The following is a 22,209-nucleotide window of genomic DNA, read 5'->3' as shown; positions in this document are numbered from 1 at the left end:
TATTGAAAATTAAAGAAAATATTTAGTGGTTTTTTTTTTTCCTGGATATCACCAAAAATGTAAAAATGGTTGAGAAGCATTAACGGACACATAAATTGTTTGATTTACAGAGACCAAAGGCTAGGTGTTATTGAGAATGATCACACATTGCTCTCTAGCTCTTAATTAAAATCTATTTTTTCACACATTGCTCTCTAGCTCTTAATTAAAATCTATTTTATTCACAACGAGAATATTAGAATCATAGAATGGGACAAAGTTAGTTAGAAAACAGTCACAGCTACATGTTCCCTAAAATTTTCTTTTCTATTCTTGTTTTGAGACAGAGTCTCGCTTTGTCACCCTGGCTAGAGGGTAATGGCGTCATCGTAGCTCACTGCAACCTCAAACTCCTGGGCTCAAGAGATCCTCCTGCCTCAGTCTCCCCAGTAGCTGTTACTACAGGCTGTGCGCCATGATACCTTATCCTATTTCTGGTAGAGATGAGGTCTTGCTCTTGCTCAGGCTGGTCTCAAACTCCTGAGCTCAAGCAATCCTCTTGCCTTGGCCTCCCAGAATCTAAGATGCAGGTGTGAGCCACCACACCTGGCCAGAATTTTCTTATCTTTTCCACTGGTTTCTCCACTTTCCCCACTCTGATTCTGCAAGGATATCACCATGGCCACAGGCATCCCTCTGTGGTTTTGGTCCTCAGTCTGCTCTGCTTTGACTTGCCAAGAGCTTTTGGTAAAGTAGAGAGCCATCACTCTATGGGCTACAGTCTGCTTGCAATGGACCAGGCTTTCCTCTGCAGTTAACACAGCATGACATCAATAGTTTCTTACAAGGGATGCTTTCTAAGTGCTGTGAGCAAATTTATTTTGTCTATCTGTGTATTTATAGATTTGCTCCTGGATAATTGCAAATTGAGTAAATTTTTATTATTAGAGTGAATATGGATCTAAGTATTTATTTATTAAACACTGACTGTTATACTGGCTATGACACTGACCTTAGGGGTATCATCATTAATCCACAAGATAATTCTATTATCCCTATTTTGCATATGAAAAAACTTGCCTAAGATTACATGGTAAATATATGGCAAAGCTGGGACTCAGGATAAGCCAAATAGGCAAAAGAACATAAAGTTAAAATGGCTCCAGTGCCTGTTTTCCAGTTTTCAATAAATTTTAGATCACTTCCCTTTGCCAGTTTCTAATCAAGCATTTTACATAGTTATTTTGTAGTCATAAGATTTTATCTCTTTAAATAAACAGTAAGCACCCCAGTAGCAGGAATACTGCTTGTATTAATACTAGTTATGTATTAAATTTGTTGATTTTTTCATTTTTGTATTGCTAATCCTGACGGGATAATAGTAGACTTTTCGACATATAATAGGTTCTCCAGAAATGCATGAATGAATATCACCATGACACCTGAAGTACACCAAATTTGTTGGGGTTTCTTCTTGTTTTATATTTTCTAACTTTAAGTACACTCATGTTTGAGAGTTTTATTCCAAAAAGACTCCTTACCCAGATGCAACTTTGCTTGCCGACTGTGATTTGGCAAATGTAGACTTTCAAGTGCAGAAAGGAAAAAAAGTCTTAAGATTATTTAATAACAGCATGTACCTTGCAAAGAAGCAAAAGAAAATTGTTAAATGAAACAAACAAAAAAGAAATCATTTTGTTCGTATATAACCTACAATTTTAAACTTAAAATATCTCATAATTTTGTTTTGCGGTAATTGTGTCCATTCCAATCACTCTTTTTTATGGCAGAGCCCTTCTGTAGTGGTCTAGGATTGCCAGCTAGAGTGTGGAAAAATTCTCTGTAAATACATGTTCATTCTACAAAAAGATGGAATAATATTTGTAATGTAAAATTATTTCCACAGTCACTTTATATGTATGCTATTGTGATGTCCCTTAAAAACAAGTTAGGGACCCACTTCTGTTTGTTATTTTTTTAAAATTAGCACTTGCTGTTTTAAAATTTGCTTTTTATAAACTTAGTTTCATTGTTGGAAAGCGAGTGAAAGAATAAAGGTAGGAAATCTTGCCTTAGTAAATTGGATTTATGAAGTCTCATGTAATATGGTGGGAGGAAAGAGCTTTCTACTCAAACTAAAAATAAATAATCTCTGGTCAACACCTACATTTTTAACTTTAAATAGATAATAAAATACATTTCTGGGGACTAAAGAGGGATGCGGAAAGTAGAATACTCAACCTTTTCAGATTGTCTGTTTCTTTCCCCCAAATTCAGGTAATCCTCTATCTTTCTGTACTCATATTGTCACTAGCCCAATCCTTTTTCTTGCCAAGGATGAACTTTACTGTCTTTAGTGAGAAAAATGTGATGATTTTATGAATTACCAATGAAAATAAAAGATTGGGAACCATTAAAATAGGTGCTGCTCTCATTTTAGAAGATAGAATAAAATTGCAATATATAAAACATGATATTTAACTTATTAATTGGTGAAAACAGAAGCTCTGGGATAAAATGTAAAGCCAAATATGTATTTACCAAAAATCTGCTTAAACATTATATAGGGTATATATGGTAAGAGCATTAAATCAGTTTTATGTTTAAAAATATCCAGTTAATTCTACTTTAAATTGAATTTTTTATTACTGTCTATTCAGCTCTGATTCAGAGGGTGGAAATTATTAATGTTTTGTGCCTACCATATTGATTGCTATGTAGAAAACAGTTGGTTTGAGAGTGTAAATATTAAACAAAGTAAAAGGCGATTAATGACTGAAAGTACAAAGATCTCCAACTTGCAGCTCACATTGAGAAGAAAAAAATAAAAGAAAATCTTCCTTAACAGTCAAAATAAAATTTTGAAAATATCTAACAAAAAAGTTAAAAAATTTTTTTAAGTCATTTCGTATAGACTGAGCATTCTATGGCAGTAATTAATGGTGTAATAAATGACCCAATGATGGCTATTTTTAAGAAACGCTATCCAAAATTCCAAATGTCAGACTTTTGAAGCGATGCTATGATCAGTTAAATTGAAACTGTTTTTAATCTTTGACATTTAGTGTACACTTAAGCATACAGTTAATAGTGATATGTGAAAAATGATTCTAGGTGAGTCTCAATTGATTTTGATTGATGTGAATGTTTAACGCAGGATATATAAGATTAATGCAGAATTGAATGATCAACATAATATTCATATTTTCATAACATTTGATTTGACAGCCGCAATACATGTTGGGTATTTGTGTGTGTATCCTGTGCTATTATAATATATATGTGTGAGTATGTATATATGTACATATGCACACACATATATGCACAGACATTTGTAGTATGATACTTCCATTTATTTCCGAATTTCTACGTGAAGTAGGAAAAAATATACAGACTTCAAAGATCATAGTTTAAAAAAATTGTGATCTTTTTAAACAATTATGTTCATGTAGGATAATTTAAAAGTTGATGTGTAGCAGTCACTTAATGGACTGCTTTATAGGATCCCGTTTGATGCTCCAGGCTATAAGGTAAAAACTGAATAGGCAAAGAATTCTTCAACAAAGACAACCCTTTGAATGCTTATCATTTTGAAATACTTGAAGAATCAGAAAACCATAAATATATAAGCAACTGCTGGATTGCGAGTCAAAGTCTGAGCAAGTTGCAAGAAGGAAGGTGATTGCATCATTTAAACCGTGTTTAAATACATGTTTAAATATTCTTGCTATTAATAGACAATCATAACTGATAAATGTGTGATACGGCACAGACATCTGCCCTCACTGACCTGTAAGTTACTTTGGCTGCTTTTCCTGGCCAGGTGTGCTTGTATCCTTTTTCACATCTCCATGCTGGGTTTCCTACACACATCTGCACATTCTGTGAAGATGTCAATCTCCCCACATGTGAGTAGATTTTAAAATTAAGGTTATAGGGAAAGGAGGGTAGCTTTCTAGGGCTTCTAACTAAGATCTTAAAGTCCATAAAAAGTATATTCATTTTCACTTATTTCTAGAAAATTAAATACAAATGGTAGGCTGCATTTTTACATTGAGCAAACTAAAGACTCAGGAATAGGTCATAGTGAACTCAAATTAAAAATAAATGAATTCACATATTTTCATATGCTTTTGGTCATCTACATTTCTCAGTTTTAAGAGTATAGTTGAACATTATTCATAATTTGGCATGTTTTGCATATCTTTTGTGGGAGAAAATCACAAGGTTTGCAAGGTTTGTATTTTCTTTTCTAGCCTATTATACACGTTCTTTTATGAAAGCCTGTTTTAAATGATCCTTTCAAAGGGTAAAAGCTTTTCAGGGTTTTTTTTGGTATGAAAGATATTTAAAAGCTATACTTTATGCACATGGCATTTTAATCATGATTGCACAGGATTTTGCAGATTTAAAGCTTCTACTGTTTTTTATTGTTATTATATATTTCCTTTTCCCTTTGAAGTATGTGAAATTGCGGGAGGTGGAATATTTAATTTTGACTATGAATTATTTATATTTATCTCTCAGAATTAACATTGGTTTAAATGGCTTAACATTTTTCTGTAGTGATTCTTAGATTTTCTAATGCAACTCATAAAGCTACACATTTCTTAGCTGGCTACAAAACTTGATGAATTAGCAGCTACAAGCTATCACAGGAAACAAACCCAGAGCTTGCCAATAAATAACTGTCTAATTTTAATCTGATTTTCTAGCATCATATAAAGTACAGCTGCATATAGTTTTGTATGTTGTGTGATCATATCTACTTTTTAGGGAGATGGTGGAAGCAAATGAATCCAGTTAATCTCCTTGAAGTACTCCTGCTTCAAGAAATCCATTATCTCTCTGGAAAATAATTATTATAGTGTTTTCTTTTTTTAAAAAAAAGTTTGAAGCGTAGATATAATATGTCTTTCAGGAAATAACACTTTTGATTCTATATTTCATAATTGTACTCTCATTTATAATTGATGTGAATAAAATTTGTTTGCAACTATATTGCTATGCCTTAAAATATCACATATTTTGCACATTTTACTTAACTTTATATTTAAATAGTGAGATAACATCATTATTCAAAATGTGAATGGGAGTTTATATGTACTGAAAATAAATAATAACCGATTCCCTGAAGACTAGTAATTAGCCAAAGAAAAAACATTTATGAAAGAGGTTAATGTAAAAGCACCATGGCAACAAAAATACTGTTGTTTTTATTCTCAACATTATGTTTGGGAATAATTTGGAACTACAGGAGGTCTTAGGGATCATCTAGTTCAACCTATATTTAACGTGAACAGACCTGATTAATAGCATCATAAACTGAAACCAGTGTTAGGATCAGGGACATATCACAGGTCAAATGATAACAAGAATTTCCTTGCTGATAATTATTTGATGAGAGCCATGTGAAAAACTGTCCTTAGAAGATTGCATGTGTCAATCTACTGTAAACAAAAGTGATTGGCCTGGAAAAATATGAATGTGAGTCGAATTAATTTAGAATACTGAATTAGAATAAATGGTTTGTGGCTGAGTAGAACTCCATGGTATACATACACCACATTTTATTAATCCACTCGTGTATTGATGGGCACTTGGGTTGTTTCCATATCTTTGCAATTGTGAATTGTGCTGCTATTCACATTCTAGTGCAGATGTGTTTTTTATAGAACATCTTTTTTTCCTTTGGGTAGATGCCCAGTAGTGGGATCGCTAGATCAAATGGCAGTTCTACTTTTAGCTCTTTGAGGTATCTCTATATTGCTTTCCACAGAGGTTGCACTAGTTTGCAGTCCCACCAGCAGTGTATGAGTGTTCCTATCTCTGCATACACGCCAACATTTATTGTTTTGGAACTTTTTGATAAAAGCCATTCTCACTGGAGTTAAGTGATATCTCATTGTGGTTTTGATTTGCATTTCCCTGATGATTAGAATTGTTAAGCATTTTTTTCATATGTTGGTTGGCCATTAGTCTGTCCTGTTGTGAAAAGTTTCTGTTTATTCCTTTGCCCACCTTTTAATGGGGTTGTTTGAGTTTTTTCTTGCTGATTTTCCTGAGTTCTATGTAGATTCTAGTTATCAGCCTTTTATCAGATGTGTAACGTGAATATTTTCTCCCATTCTATAGGTTGCCTGTTTGCTCTCGTGATAGTTTCTTTGGCTGTGCAGAAGCTTTTTAATTTGATCAGGTCTCATTTATTTATTTTTGTTGTTGCTCTGATTGCCTTTGTGGTCTTCCTCCTAAATTCTTTGCATAGCCCAATGTCTATAAGAGTTTTTCCAACATTTTCTTCTACAATACTTACAGTTTCATGCCTTAAGTCTGTTATTTACCGTGAAAAGATTTTTGTGAGAGGTGAAAGGTGCGGATTCTGTTTCAGTCTTCTACATGTGGCTATCCAATTTTCCTAGCACCATTTATTGAATAAGGATTCTTTTCCCCAGTGTATGTTTTTGTCTGCTTTGTCAGATATTAGATGGCTATATGAGGATGGTTTTATATCTGGGTTTTTAGTTCTGTTCCATTGGTCTATGTCTGTGTTCTTGTGCCAGTACCATGCTGTTTTAGTTACTATAGCCTTGTAGTATAGCTTGAAGTCTAGTAAATTGATGCCTCCCAATTTGTTCTTTTTGCTTAAGATTGCTTTTGCCATGTGGGGTCTTCTCTGGTTCCATATGAAGCATAGAATTATTTTTTTCTAGATCTGCAAAAAATGATGTTGGTATTTTAACAGGGATTGCACTGAATCTGTAGATCACTTTGGGTAGTATAGATATTTTAACAATGTTGATTCTGCCGACCCATGAGCATGGTATGGTTTTCCACCTGTTTACTTCCTCTGCTATTTCCTTCCTCAGTGTTTCCTAGTTCTCCCTGTAGAGGTCTTTCACTTCCTTAGTTAAATATATTCCTAGGTATTTTATTTTCCTTGTTGCTATTGTGAAGGGTACTGAGTCTTTGATTTGGTTCTCAGTTTGACTGTTGTTGGCATATAGGAATACTACTGATGTCTGTACTTTGATTTTGTAACCTGAGACTTTGCTGAATTTGTTTATTAATTCTAGTAGTCTCATGGCAGAATCTTTGGGGTTTTCTAGATATAAGATCATATTGTCAGCATAGAGCAATAGTTTTACCCGTTTTTCCCCCATTTGGATGCCCCTGATTTCCTCCTCTTCTCTGATTGCTCTGCCTAGGACTTCCAGCACTATCTCGAATACAAGTGGTGATAGAGGGCAACCACAAAAAACAATGGTGATCTAGCACCTCTTGTATTATCCTGGATAGAGCTGAAGCCCATTCTACTAAGTGAAGTATCACAAGAATGGAAAAACAAGTACCACATGTACTCATCATTAAATTGGTACTAATCGATCCACACTTAAGTGCACATATGGGAAGTAACACTCATGGGGTGTCAGGCAGGTGGGAGTGGGGAGGAAGGGATGGGTATATTCACACCTAATGGGTGTTGTGCGCACCATCTGGGGGATGAACACACTTGAGGCTGTGACTTGGGTGGGGCACAGATTACAATATATGTAACCTAAACATCTGTACTCCCATAATATGCTGAAATAAAAAATAGAATAAACTGTTCACCCTAAAATATATATTTAAAAGAGAAAATAGAAAATTATAAAAATCAGTCTAAAAGTGTGTTTATATATTACCCATACATATGAGTCTCTGAAAGCGAATATTTTGTTCAACTACTAATCAATAATCATTTGGAACTCTGTGGGTATGCTTGAGCTCTTTAATTGCCATGTACTTTTTTAGAGTACAAAGGACTGAGGGGCTTAGTTTCTGCCATCAGGGAGCTCAAAAATCTTCCTGGGAAAAAAGGAAATATAAAAATTAAACCAAAGTAAAAACTTAATCTGTGGCTTATATGACCACATCATTCTGTGGTCTAGACTAGATAATTTGTTCAGTAAAAGTTTGAAAATGGAGTAACTCACTTTGAATAGAGCAATAAGAGAAAGTTAAAACTTTGAGCAGCAATGAAATAGTAGCTAATGGGAGAAGAAGGCAATATTGTGAGAAGGAGGTTATGAGTGGAGCACAGAAGTGGAAATGTCTAAGTGATACTGGAGCATGGTGTGAGGTGTTTTATAGGTCATTTTGAAAAGCTAGATTGAGGTTATATTTTATAGGTTTTTGAATGCTATGTCGAAGCCTGAGAATCAATCCTTCATTTTATTATAAGATATTACAAATTTTTTACAGAAGAGAAGTGATACGATTAATCTGATGCTTAAATGACATTCATCTGATGGTAGTATGCAGCACACACTAAAGAAATGAAAGAAAAAAGGAGAGGCAAACTACTGCATTACCCAAGGCATGAGATGATAAGGACCTTAACTTTATTTTTTTTTTAATATTTTAAATTGACACAAAATAATGGTACATATTTATAGGGTACATAGTGATGATGCGATACATATAATGTATAGTGATTAGATCAGAATAATTAGCATATCCATTTTCTCAAACATTTATCATTTCTTTGTGTCGGGAACATTCGCTATCCTCTTTTCAGCGATTTGAAACTATATAATCTATTATTGTTAACTATAGTCATCCTGTAGTGCTATAGAACATTAGAATTTATTTCTCCTAGCCCACTGTAATTTTGTACCAAACTTTAAGTCTCAGTACTGTTTATGCATCCAACTATCCATCTGTCCATTCAACACAAAGATGTTGAGAGTCAACTGAGTTTTAGGTAATGTGCTGGATCAAACAGGACTCAAGCAGGTATCCTGTGCTCAATTCACCCCTAGTTTGCTTATGTATAATGTGTATGTGTGTGTGTGTGTGTTTATATGGGTGGTATGTAGTGAAGGGAGAATAGACATATAAGGTGAAAATTATCCTGTATTACTCTAAGTGACACGATAGGGTTATGTTTGCTCATAAAGACCCATAATCACCATGATTAAGAAGAATTTTATAGAAATGATGCTTGATGAACAACAACAACAACAACAAAAAATCACCGTGTTGACAAACATATTGGAAGCAGTGGAATTAGTGTGTGCAAAATATAGTACTGGAGAGTTGCATACTTGCCAAACTAGATATGGTGAAATATGGTTGGAACAAGTGAATATTTAGTGAAATAGTAAGTCATGCCACTAGAAATAGTTGTACTCTTTGAAAGTACCAATACATTGCTGTGTATACTGTTTTACCAGAAATGTAACTCTCTGCTGGGTGAGATGACTCATGCCTGTAGTCCTAGCTCAATCCCTTCAGCCCAGAAGTTCGAGTCCATCCTGGAAAACAGCAAGAAGACCCTGTCTCAAAAAAAAAAAAAAAAAAAAAAAAACCCAGAAAAAGAAATGTAACTCTGTTATTTTTCTTTTTAATCGGGTCATTTATTTTGTCATTAGTGACTGTAAGAATTGTAATTACACCTGTATTTTTCAAAGTGTGAAATAATGGTACAATGGATGCATATTTTATTGAGAACATTCTGGTACTTTGATGGGAGATGATTCTCAATGGGTTTGTAGCATTTTTCCAAGTCTCATGATTAAAGTAACTGTCTTTGGTACGGACTGTCTTTTCAAGGATATTTGTACAGAGAAAGTCTTAGAAGATATATTATCTCCCTTTGAAACAAAGGGCAGGCATGTTTACTACCCATTGTAAATTATTTGAGTTTATAAGCTCAGGGTTCTTCTCTTGTAATGCAACACCCTGCATGTATAGATGTCCTCCTTTGCGTTTCCCTATGGGAATTAGGTCTCTGAACTGGCAAAGAAAATATTGATATTGTAGATACTCCTATAGCTATAACATAGTCCTTTTCCTCTGATCCAGGAGTCTTGTGGCTTCTGCCAACATGCACGAAACTGTGTCAGGCTAACTTGTTAGCTTGCAAGTAAGGAAAAATCTTACGTCCTTTATAGTTCTTGACAGTTTTGGCTTTGAAGATGGGATGCTTACAGATACTTTATTTCTGAAAGAGGATAGATGAGAGCCTCATGGGTGAATTACCAGGATTTGAGGAAAGTCTATAGGAATTGGCAGCAAACGTGTTGAGCAGATCAATGGTCAACCGGGCAATAAATTATCCTCCACTTCATTGCTCTTTAATGAGCAGGAATTGGAAAGCTGGTAGCAGATTGAGTACTGGCAAGTAGGTGTAAAGAGATATGCTTGAACAGTGCTGGGGTTGTTGCAAATGCTCTTCGTTTTGGGGGGGGGGAGTGTGATTCTCTTGATCAAATTGAACTGTGGGAATTTGGGCAAGGTTTGCAGTGGAGCAAGGAATCTAAAGTGATATAGTGCGTCAGGTCCTTTGTGAAAATTCCATGTACTGTTTTTGTTGCTGTAACTTATGAATATATAGTAGAAAATTCATGTGTTTGTTATATGCTTATACTTCCCTGTCCAATAAGTGCCCAGGAGAAATCTCCCAATCACTAATAGTACGTAGAGTAAGGTTAGGTTGGGGACACCCTTGGGGTCCTACAACCTAATGACTCTTTCATGCTATAATCGCTGTTATTATTTTGTCAACTGGAATCTCTGGTAAAGGGAAACAACGTCCTCTGATAGGTACCCCTTGGGGTTTTGGACTTGCTGCCACTTATATAACTACCAGGAACTCCTTTAGAGAAACAGCTATTAGGTTGCCACTTGGCTCTTGTTAAAACTCAATGTCTGACTCTTGAAGGCCTTGTGATTCTGTGGCCTGATACTCCCATTTTGGGGTAGATCAACTCAACTCAATGACTAGCTAGATGGGAAGGATCCAGTAAGTCTTGCTTGCCAAATGGAAATGTTACATTGAGGAATGCAGCTGCTCTGGCCCCAGAGGCATCTCAGCTTTGAATGAAAAAGTGCCAGTTATCTCTTGGAAGGAGACTTTATGCCTCATTTCCACTAGCTGATGCAAATCTCCTAACTCAGTGAGGCCTTTGATTCGCAAAGTGAATCAAAGTGCCTGGGCCTGAGTCAGTGATGATCGGGCTTAGTTGAAACCCAGTACTGCCTGCTGGGCTGCAGAAGCTATAGAAACTCTGCACCAGCTATGCAAAGCCAAAAATGCACATGGTTGCTTTGCACAATGGGCAGATCTCAAGACTGTTGTCATAGCTCTGGCCAATAATATTTTTGATGAAGATTGTTAGATTTTTTACTGACCCTTTGGCAGTTCCAAGTAGCTTAACTAATCTGCCATTTGGAAAACCAAAGATGCATAAATTAAAGATAGCTTCTCTGGGGCCATGAAGAGTGGAGACGATTTGCAGCTGCTGATCAAGCTATTGGGCTCACTCATGTAGATACCCACAGTACAGGCCTCTTTCCTGGTAAGACCAACTGGAATCAAGGTGCTGTTCCAGGTTGCCGCCATTTCTGGATCCATCATTTTACCGGACGTGGAAGCACATCGACCGTCACAGACTAGCCACAAAGTGAAGGACCCTTGGTTTTTTATGAGGAGGCTGCCACTGCATGCAAGACTTGGACTCCTGCCAAAGTTAATGTGCTTTTCTTGCATGGTGTGGGAGGTCCCATTGGACAAGGCATTGCCCCCCCATTTCTGGGGCATTGACTACGTTGGACCATTGACTTCCTTTCATGGCTCTCAGTGGTACCTCACTGCTGGTGACATTTTTTCAGATTACAATGTTGTTGCAGTTCAATCAGCTGACTTTGGCCACACATTTATGGCTCCTGCAACTAATTGTCATCATGTATTTTGCTTTCCAGACTTTTGCAGTCTGACTTTAGTGCTTCTCTTATTATAAAAGTCAGAAAAAATGGGCTGATAGTTAAGGTATTTAATGAAACACACTCCCTACCATCCACAGGTATCTGTTATTGAGCTTTGGAATGGCCTCCACAATAATCAACTCAAAAACATTTCTAATGCTACTCCTTTTACTTCTTCCTGTTCAATAATCTTATAAGGAAGTTTGGTCATTGAGTTCAGCTGTCCCAGTTTGGCAACCTCAGTTTGGCCTGGTTGGTCTACTCTCTGAGTACTGTCTCTGCCAAAATCGGGAGTAAAGGAATCGAATTTAATTTTATTTCATCCACTTGGATTCTTTTGTCGATTGACAAGCTCCTAGATTGATTGAGTACACTGCTCTCTAATTGACCACCCCCCTCCACCCCCCCCCAGAAAGATCCACGTGAACCAACGTGGGTGTTACAATGGGTCTGTGTAGGATTTAGGAAAATGCCTTTGCCTTTTTCCACCTGTTACTTCCAGATGAGAAGGCTAGGCAGCAGTTGGGGATGACTGGAGAGAAAAAAGTAAAGCATAGCTACTAGAATGGGACATGTGAATTTTATGGCAGTAGAGCAACAACAACTCTAGAACGTGGAGAGAGAACAACTTGGACTCTAAGAGGTATGAGGGGAGGAAGGGCCATTAACGATCCTTGCTTTTCAGAACCACACCCAGATCCTCATGGAGGAAAAGACTCTGTTGTGGGGTCAAAGTACTGCAATATCCTTAAATTTAAGGGAATGCTGGGTCCACCATGCCCCACCAGATGGCTCTGACCATGATGTGATAATCATTCTCCTTAACCTTACTGAGAAGTCTGTTGGAGAGAGCTGGGATGGGCCCAGATTTTGCACCTCCCGTGCAAAACATGTGGCAAACTTCTGGATGTCTTCCGTACCCTGATTTCAGCAGCTGTCTCTCAGTCATTTTGTAGGGCAGACAAATGCCACCTACCTGGTGGCATGGACATCAAGACAGGTTGGACTGATTTTCCCCAGGAAGTCCCTCCAAAAACAAGGACTAGATTTAGTTATTTAAATTTAACCCAGTAAGGCTTGCCAGCCAGCTGGGACGGCACGTTAGAGGCACTGCCAACCTGTGTACCCCCACTTGGGGAGGAACAAAATTATAAAAACACTTTTGTCTCAGAGGCATCATTTATGGCCCTGGGGCTGTATATTTTGTGTAGAAGCCAGGAATTAATTTGACTCCTTTCTGAAAGCGCAGTTGTATGCATTATAGTGGTGATCATAAAAGACCTTCAGGTGTTTAAGGAAACCTCTCCCGTAGATTGTATGGCCCTCAGATGACTGCAGAGATCACTCCAAATTAGCTGCCTGTGGTTACTCAGGGGATTTTCTTGGAAGTATAAATTGTTTGTGAATCCTATATGGAGTTATCCTTAAACTGGGATTCGCCAATTTGAAACTATGGTACAAAATTTCTCCCTGCCTTCAGCTGAAGAAATCAATGAGATAGCTTTGGGCTCTGAAAGACATTCAGGTAAGCCTCAACTAACTGGCCAGGGTAGTTATAGATGAAAGATTTGCCTTGGACATTCTCCTTTCCTGCCAAAGCTGAGTCTATGCAATTTCTAATACTTCTTGCTGTACCTGGATTAATGCTTTGGGTCACATGGAAAGGTCAATAAAGAACGCCACCTGACTTTCTAAGGCAGTCCCTGATGGGTTATAGGATTTGTTCAGCTGTTTGTGTCTGGAACCCTTGAGCGGATTGAACGGTTGAGTTCAATATTCCTGTTGCTGCTCAGGGTCCTATTGTTAGTAGCCTTAATTAAATGCTTTATGGGACAAATTGAGTGGATTTAGTCCCAGCCTGTGTCAGTCAGGTTAATAAGAGTGGTTGATGGGGTGGTGTAACCATGGGAAAATGTCCCGAAAGTTAAGATGTTACGGAAGAGAGTTGGATATTGTTAAGACACAAATTTCCATGGATTTCTCATAATTATGCACTCACAGAATACATTTTTTAAGGATATTTGTATGGTGAACAGACTTGGAAGGTATAGTGCCTCCCTCCAGAATGAACAGCTAGTGTGCTTACTGCTCATAATCAGAGGTTTGCATTCCACCTGCACTGCACATGCAGGGCTTGTCTCCTGTACCACAACCCAGAGCGTGTGCAAATATTTCCTGGCTCTTTGTGTTGACCTCTGGGAACTCAGGGAACTGGCACAAAAAAATGCTGTCACTCTGGCCAATGTTATTGGTGTAAGAATTTTGTGTGTGTGTCGTGTCTTATTCTAGAATACACAAAACTGTGGTAAATTAACAGCTTATAGAGGGGGTAAAATTTCAGACACTTCACATACACTTCTTCATAGACACATTATTTTTGAAGTTATAAAATATTAATGTGGTGTTAAAGCTAATTTTCAGAGAGGGGATTCAATTCCACCAACATTTAAGACTAGGAAATAAAATCTCATTTTTTTGAAATTTAGCTCCATAAAATGCGTTGCTATTTAAAATCTGAACATGTGCCAAGCTATCAGTCAACACTGTATAACACCAGGATAATTAGGTAGAAGTGCTAAATAAATTGTGTATAATCTGTGTAGCAGAATCCTAAATCATTCTAATGGAAAATGGATTATACTAACATATGTAAATACAAAAGAACAGTGGTCTCCAAGGAAAATATCAGTAGCACATCAGAATCTGTTAATTTGTTGAAGAAATAACATTGTAGCAGGAACCAAACCAAATAACCAAAAATTCATGCCCTACTTTTTTTTTTTTTCCCTGAGACAAGGTCTTACTCTGTTGCCAGGTGTCATCGTAGCTCACTGCAACCTCAAATTCCTGGGCTCAAGTGATGCTCCAGGCTCAGCTTCAGAGTAGCTGGAACCACAGGTGTGCGCCACCAGGCCTAGCTAATTTTTGGTAGAGGCAGGGTGTTGCTGTTGCCCACTTTTTAGCAATGAAAATATTGCTAAAGTTGTAATACTAGGACTTACATTAACCAACTTGTGAATATCATGTTCTTCTAAGGTTTAGGAAACCCAATGTAACTCAATGTAAAATTTCATAATAGATCTGATTGTAACTAAGATGAGCATTTTTACAGAGATTAACAAAATATGGAGAATCTTCATAAAGGGCATAGAACATTAGTTGGACCTTGATGGAAGTGTAAATAGAAGAGAAATTTGGATAAATTTGCAACTTTGAAAAAGACAGGAAATGTCAAGGAAATTTAAAAGGTTAGAATTATTTTAAAAAACATTGTCAAGCAGCACAGAAAAGTATCATTTTATGTGAAACAAATTACAGATAGGGAAAGCAGATGATCATGGATGATTTGGTCAAATTTACCCTTACGTTAAAGAAAAAGGAATTATAGCCCAGATAGGTTAGTTAATTTGTTTGAGATTCCATAGAAAATAGTAAAAGTGGAAGCATAGCTTTTTGGGAAGGTATAAGGAAACCAGTTTAGACTTCTCTTTCAAAACTATCCATGCTCACTTATGGTCAGACATCTAGTAAAATGCTAGTAACCTTGAAAAAAATAGCTCTTAGTATTTAAGAGAATTATCTTCAATATCACCAACCATGCATGTGTGCGAACATACACATGTTAAGGGAAGCTTAGTGGGGAAAATTTTATGTTTCAGGCAAAATCTTGGTTCTGATGCTTTCTTGTGTTATGGGCTTAGCCAAGCTATTTAATCTTTCTAACCTTCGAGTTTTTCATCCATAAAACAATATATGCCTTTCTGGGTGTAGGATCCATTGAGAAAATATTTTTCTTACAAAGCGTTTTTGGCAGAACAGGCAGGGTGATTTTCCTAAAATGAATACCTGGGCATGTCACATTCCAGTGATTTCTAAACACTTTGCCAGCCTGAAAGGTGTCATATGACCTGGACCTTGCCTTCCTCTCTAACCTCCCCTTGTATCACTCTGCCTGTCCTCTATGCTCCAACCATTCCAGTCTTCTCCCCGCCCCAATAAGGGACCAAGCTCACAGCCACTTTAGATGATTTGCAGCTGCTGTTTTCTCTGTTGGGAATATTTTTCCTTCTGATTTTCAAATGCCTGCTTCTTAACATTTTTAGCCCAAATGACACTTTTAGAAAGGCTTTCCCCACCCACCTAATATAAAGTAGCTGCCTCCTGCAACTAGTATTATATTAATCTTTTAAATAAAATACAGCATTTATCAGTAGCTAAAATTGTCTTATTTATTTGTTTGTATATTTGTTTATTGTCTAGACTAGGAAACTTTTTTCTGCTGTCCATTGTTCAGAAATTAGATAAATTGGCATTTGGTAAGCATTCAATAAATACTGTTGAATAAGAGAATAAATTGATTTTTGTTACCAGAATTAGGCATTCAATGTGGAAAATTGGGGGAAAAGATAGAGAAAATACCCAATAAAGCTGTAACCTGGACAATATATATAACGTTTTGGTTATTTTAACATTATGTTACCTTAGGAGATCATTTGTTTATTATTGTTTAAAAATAAATATTGATTTAAAAAAATTAAACACTATGATACTTCCTACTTGTAGATACAGCTTTGGAATCTAACGAAGTAGAGAATGACTCATTTCTCTTTTGTATTTAGGCTTAAATAATTTAAGATGAAATTAGAGCAAAGCTATGCAGAGTCTATGGAAGCACAGTGTATGTGTAGTGAAGAATTTGCCATTTCTCCCGAAGAGGTCTATTTTTTGCCCTCCTCTTCTGGGAGGTAACGCACATCATACCTGATGGGAGTATCTTTGTTTAGAATGGAGCCTGGCCACAGTGGATCTTAGGGTGGGCTCGCCACACACGATAGTCTTAGAGTACGGGCTGGCCAAGTCAGAAAGACCAACCATCTAATTTAGGGTGGAGGTTTTGGGTTGTGCACTATCAGTCAACCTAGAGGCTGAGAGTAGCCCCAGAGGCAATTAATCACATTTGTGTAAGGAAGCCCCGGGAAAAACTCTGGAGTGTAAAGCTTGGGCAAGCTTCCCTTTTTGGCAGCGCTCCATGTGTATCGTTGTACATCAATGCCAGGAGGGTAATGCATCCTGAGCACAACAGAAGCTTTATATTTGAATTCTCTCAGTCTCTACCCTATGCATCTCTTCCATTGGTTGATTTCTGACCTCTACCCTTTCCCCGTAATAAACCACGACTATAATAGCTTTCAGTGAGTTCTGTGAGTCCTTTAGTGAATTAATGTATTGGAGGGTGGTTGTGTGAATGCTCCAAACTTGCTGTTGGTTTCAGAAGCAAGGGCAGTCTTGGAAACTGCTCTCAGACTTCGTGGTTTGGCTAGCTCTGGCCAGTGTATCATCGTGGGAAAGAAGCTCTTAGTTGTCTTACGAATTTTTAACATTTCGGACTTGGACGGGTTGCAGAGAATACATATTACAACATTTCATTCCATGGAAGAGCATCTGGGAGTTTATGATTTGCTTCAGTTAACGAGCTGGTTTGGTGGCTCGATCAAGGTTAGAAAGCAGGTTTATCCATCCCAGTATTTTGGGTTTCCCACTATATACTGTGTTATTTGACACAGATTGATATAAGTATCATTTGAATGTATTTGATTTCTATTTTAAAAATATTATAATGATTAACTTACAAATCAGTAAGATGTTCCATCAATCTCATAGTATTCTAAACCTAGGATAAAATCTGTATCTTGATTACAGGAAAAGTATCCATGCCATGCCTAAAAATACACTTTTTTTTTTTTTTACTGCAGCAGCTATCTTTACCAAGACGGTAATGATTTTGCTTTATGTTAATCATGGTGACTGGTTTAACAAGCTTACATATTAGGTTCCCTTTGGCAAATTCTGATTCAGCATATAATGAAATAGTAAAGTGATAGGAGACCCATACTATTTTCAGAATTACACCGATAATGGTGAAAAATAAGTATTTTCAGTAAGGCTGCAATGACAACTTTGGGGAGAAAAAGGCATAACTCAGAAATTCTAAGACAACCAAGGTAATGTAAGACTGGCAATTAAAAGTCCTTAAATATTCCTCTGTGTTACACATGAGTACTTTTTCTGGATAATACACTTTTATCAAAACATCTAATAGTTTTTAAAAATTGATGAAGAAAGATTTGTTCTTCATTGAAATAATTTGGTAACAGGACATCTTATTTCCAGATAATTAATTGAGATACTATTATATAATAACATGATAATGAAATATTAGTTAAATGAGATATTATTTTTCTGTATATTATAGTGATACAACACTGAAGATTCTGAAAGCACAAGAACTGTCTGCTCAGATGCAGCAGAGAGAGTGAGATAGTCATAAATGTTTTCAGGACTTCTTTAGTAGGAAGTACAGTGAATAGTCCATATTTACCTCTGGGCAAATATATTCTGCTTAATATAGTACAGTTGGTGATCTTATGTTCCATGAAGCCCAGCACATACTGCACATAAAAGGCAGTTTTTTAGAGAAAAGCTCTTTAACTTTCCTATCATTATCACACAGCATATTTAAAGCACCTATAAGTAGTGTTGTAAAAAAAAAAAAAAGCCTTTCATATAATAAAGTATAGATACATTACCTTGTATTTGCTCTTCAAGCATTTGAGGAACTCAGTAAGGTGCAATGAAGAATATGTAAATGGAAATTTTAGAAAACAATATATTTTGTTAAAGTTTGCAGGAGTCAATTTTGAACAGGTAGATGGAGATCAGATTGCAGGGTTTTGAGTGACAAGGGATTTAGTATTTTAGTATTCTATAGAACATGCCATTGACATCGTTTTGTGTATTAGGCAAAGAGGGAATATATACAAATGAATACTTTAATGAGAGTAGTCTCAGGGTAGTGTGTAGAAAGAATTATGCATTAGCGTTGACAAACTGGAATGTTTGTTGGCAAAAGGGTGACAGAGACACCGATTAGGATATAATGAAGTAGACTTCATAACTGGAATGTTTAATTCCCCTAGTACACAAAGAAGAATGAAGGTTAGAGATAATGACCTTTCCCAAGTATTTTTTAAAAATACTGGAGTTCCAAATATTTTAATTGTCTTATTGTTTTCCCCATTTTCATGTTCATCACCCATCAGTTACCCTCCGTGTAATCATGGTATTTTATGGAGAAATGTTGGTTTTAATGTTGGTTTTGTTGGAATTAAGACTATTTGATGAAGAATATTTAAGTGTTGCTTTATTAATGGTGACAAAAACTGATGTAGTCAGGTTTAGAGTCAAGGACATGGTGTCTGTGACATTGGTTTTACTTTGTCATGAAAACGGAACCCCAAAAGACATCATTTTTGTTTTTTTCTCTAATATTTTAAATGATGTTAAGAAAATTACCATAAATTTTTAGATAAACAGCAATCATTAAATTTTTAATTTTGAATTATTAAAGTTTTCTAATTGTGTAAGATATTTACACTCTCTAGTTTTCTATTTTTATTATTTAATAACATTTAATTTATTCCTATGCATAGATTAAAATAAAAATGTTTAAAGTTTAATTTTAAATTTTGTATGAATTCAGATATTGGTTTAAATTGATATAAAATGTTATATGAATCCATATAAATGTTAACTTTTTAAAAACAGTGAAATATTATGGCATATAATATTGCTATTAATATCTTTTATACTATAACATTGTTTTAGTATTTTAATATTATGCTACTCAGAATAACTCATGGAGTCATCTACCTTTTATTAGTATAAGAGCTAGAATTAGCAACTCTGAACATAGCTTTTAGAATCATATTTTGCTAAATATTTCACATTTAAATACAAAAAATGCACAATAATCAAAACTGATATTCTCCTTTGCACACATTTACAATGACAATATATTATTTTGATGAATAACATAAGATCTCCATTCATATTTTCAAAGTGTATGTTTTGGCCTTGTGGTGGGAAGCCTTCTGGGTAAGGGTTGATAGAATTAAGACACATTTTTGAAAATATTTACTAAAAATATATTGAGATATACAAAACCGTAAGAAATACTTTGTAGCTGCCGTGCTGAAAGTCGAAGGTAATTCTATCCTAAGGACTGAGTATTCTTTCTTAACCCAATCTGGAAATCACAACCAAATAACTATTCTCGGAGCAGTAATTATATAATAAAATATTGCCATGCTATTGCTCTTTCCAAACAACAGCAGTGAAATCACCTTATTAAAAATATGTACATTGCATATATATTATTTTCTCTTCTCTACTCCATATGTAGGTATCTGCAGCTCAACTTTTAACAAACTATATGTACCCAGTCTATTCCATGCCCTGTCTTTGATGATGTCACTTTGATGATCTTGTCACATGTACATCCCTTAGTTTTTGCAGTTTGTCTTTCTGGGATAATATTTACTTAAAGATCCTTACCAAGTTCACTATATCTTATTTCCCCAAGTAAAAATGCAGATATTATTAATTGTAAGACAAGTCTCAGAATGTATTTTTAGACTCACATGTGGAAATTTGACTGAGGGTCTTCACAATAACTTACTATGTCATCATTTCTTGATAAAAAAAGTGTTTGAGTCAATCTATAGAAACTTCTATGATTAGAAAAATGGAGAAAGAAATGTATATTGCAGCAGCACCTGATCATACTGTAGGGTGACTAGAAGGGGAATGCAGACTAGACTGTAATTGTGTTATTAATTTGAATAATTCACTCTTCACTTTTAGACCAAGTAATAATCAGAGCAGTTATACCATGCCAGCTCACTAATACATAAACAACTACTGATGCCCAGAACAACACGTCAGATCTTGCCTTTTATTTTAAACCTATTTGGATAGTCTTTTGACTAAAATATAATGGTATAGAAATACAATTAATAACTTCTTAGTAATGCCACAATTAATGACTATCTTAATAATTTCATCATCTGTTTTTGATGGAATTCTTTCTTTTATAAAGCAGTATTTCCTTGTGTAGTGACATGTCTCAGTTTCCTTTATTTTCAGCAGTATCATACTTGTTATCTATATTGCAATAAAGAGATAAATGAGGCTAATGAGTTCTTTTCGAACAGGCTTTATGGAATGGTTACATCTTAATGGAGTGATTAGAGATATTTTTCTCAACTTTGTAGCTTCAGAAATTCAATTTTATTATACCAGCCAATAGGAACCAGGCTCTGGAAAATTGATTGACACTAACCAAACACATTAGACTGATTTGTTAAATGATAATACTTATTTTATTTATTTATAAAAACAGATTAGTATTTCTTTACTAGAATACAGTTACCTATGAGACCTGTGAGGAAAGAAACCATGCCTGTTAGGTTCATTGTTATATCCCTAGTGCTTAGAAAATTAATTTTTAATTACCTCGCTAGTAATTATTTAGTTTATTCTTAATGGCTCTTGATATCAAGTCATTTGGGAGATTACATGAGTGATCAGTATTGCTAAAAGATTTTTAAATGACTGCTTAGAGAATACTTAGTAATATTTGTGTTTGGGTTAATGTGCAGTTTACTAATCTTATGACTTTAGTTAATAGTTAGTATTTCTTCACAGTTAAACAATCAACTCTTCTCAAAATATCCACATTAAGTCTTACATACCAATAATTTGAAATATTCATTAAATAAAATTTTGATAACCTTTAAATACTGGTTTAAATTTTATATAAGCAAATTCTTCCCCATGTATACTTAAAATACTAAGTCTAACATATCAATATATCTTAAATGCTTTAATCACTTTTATTTTTTCCTTTTATAAATGTGTTTTTTTTTATGATTCTATGATATTTTTAAATACACAAATAAAAATTGTATGGATGTCTAATATGTAATGTGATGTTTTGATGTATGCATACATTAGGAGATAAATCATATCCATTTTATTGGATAAGATAAATGATAAATTATTTCTACTTATTCCACTTAATTAACATATCGTCACCTCACATACTATATTTTGTGGTGAAAACATTTTACTCTTTTAGCAATTTTCAAGTATACAATACATTATTATTTACAATAGTCACCCTAATGTACAGCAGATCTCTGTAACTTATTTATCTTGTCTGACTGAAACTTTGTACCCTTTGACCAGCATCTTCCCATTCCACAGAGACCCAAGCCTCTGGTAACCACCATTCTACTTTCTGCTTCTATGAGTTCAACATTTTTAGATTTCCACGTGTAAGTGAGATCATGCAGTATTTGTTTTTCTGTGCCTGGTTTATTTCACTTAGCAAAATATCCTCCACATTCATTCATGTTGTCGAAAATGACACAGTGTTTCCTCCTTTTAGCCACAATTAAAGAAGAAAATTGTACATATTACAATGATGCCAAACCAAATCTATTGCTTCTTGGAATTTTTTATTGGACTGATAATTTTAAAGCCCATAAAAATTAAATAATTTCTGGGATTCAGTTGATACTTTTCGTTTCTGATCTTGAGTTCTTTCTGCTTCATGGCTTCTGCATGTAAATATTTCCT

At 35.3% G+C, this 22,209-nt stretch overlaps 1 protein-coding gene across 1 annotated transcript in view; it reads left to right on the top strand.

Moving 5' to 3' along the window:
- Positions 1–22,209, top strand: part of CCSER1 (coiled-coil serine rich protein 1) — a 744,111-nt gene that overhangs the window by 39,356 nt on the left and 682,546 nt on the right. The gene's annotated exons all lie outside the window — the stretch shown is intronic.

This window comes from Eulemur rufifrons, chromosome 13 (genome assembly GCF_041146395.1).
Source record: "Eulemur rufifrons isolate Redbay chromosome 13, OSU_ERuf_1, whole genome shotgun sequence".
NCBI lineage: Eukaryota > Metazoa > Chordata > Mammalia > Primates > Lemuridae > Eulemur > Eulemur rufifrons.
Note: the sequence above shows the minus strand (reverse complement) of the source record. Positions and strands in the feature narration are given on the sequence as shown.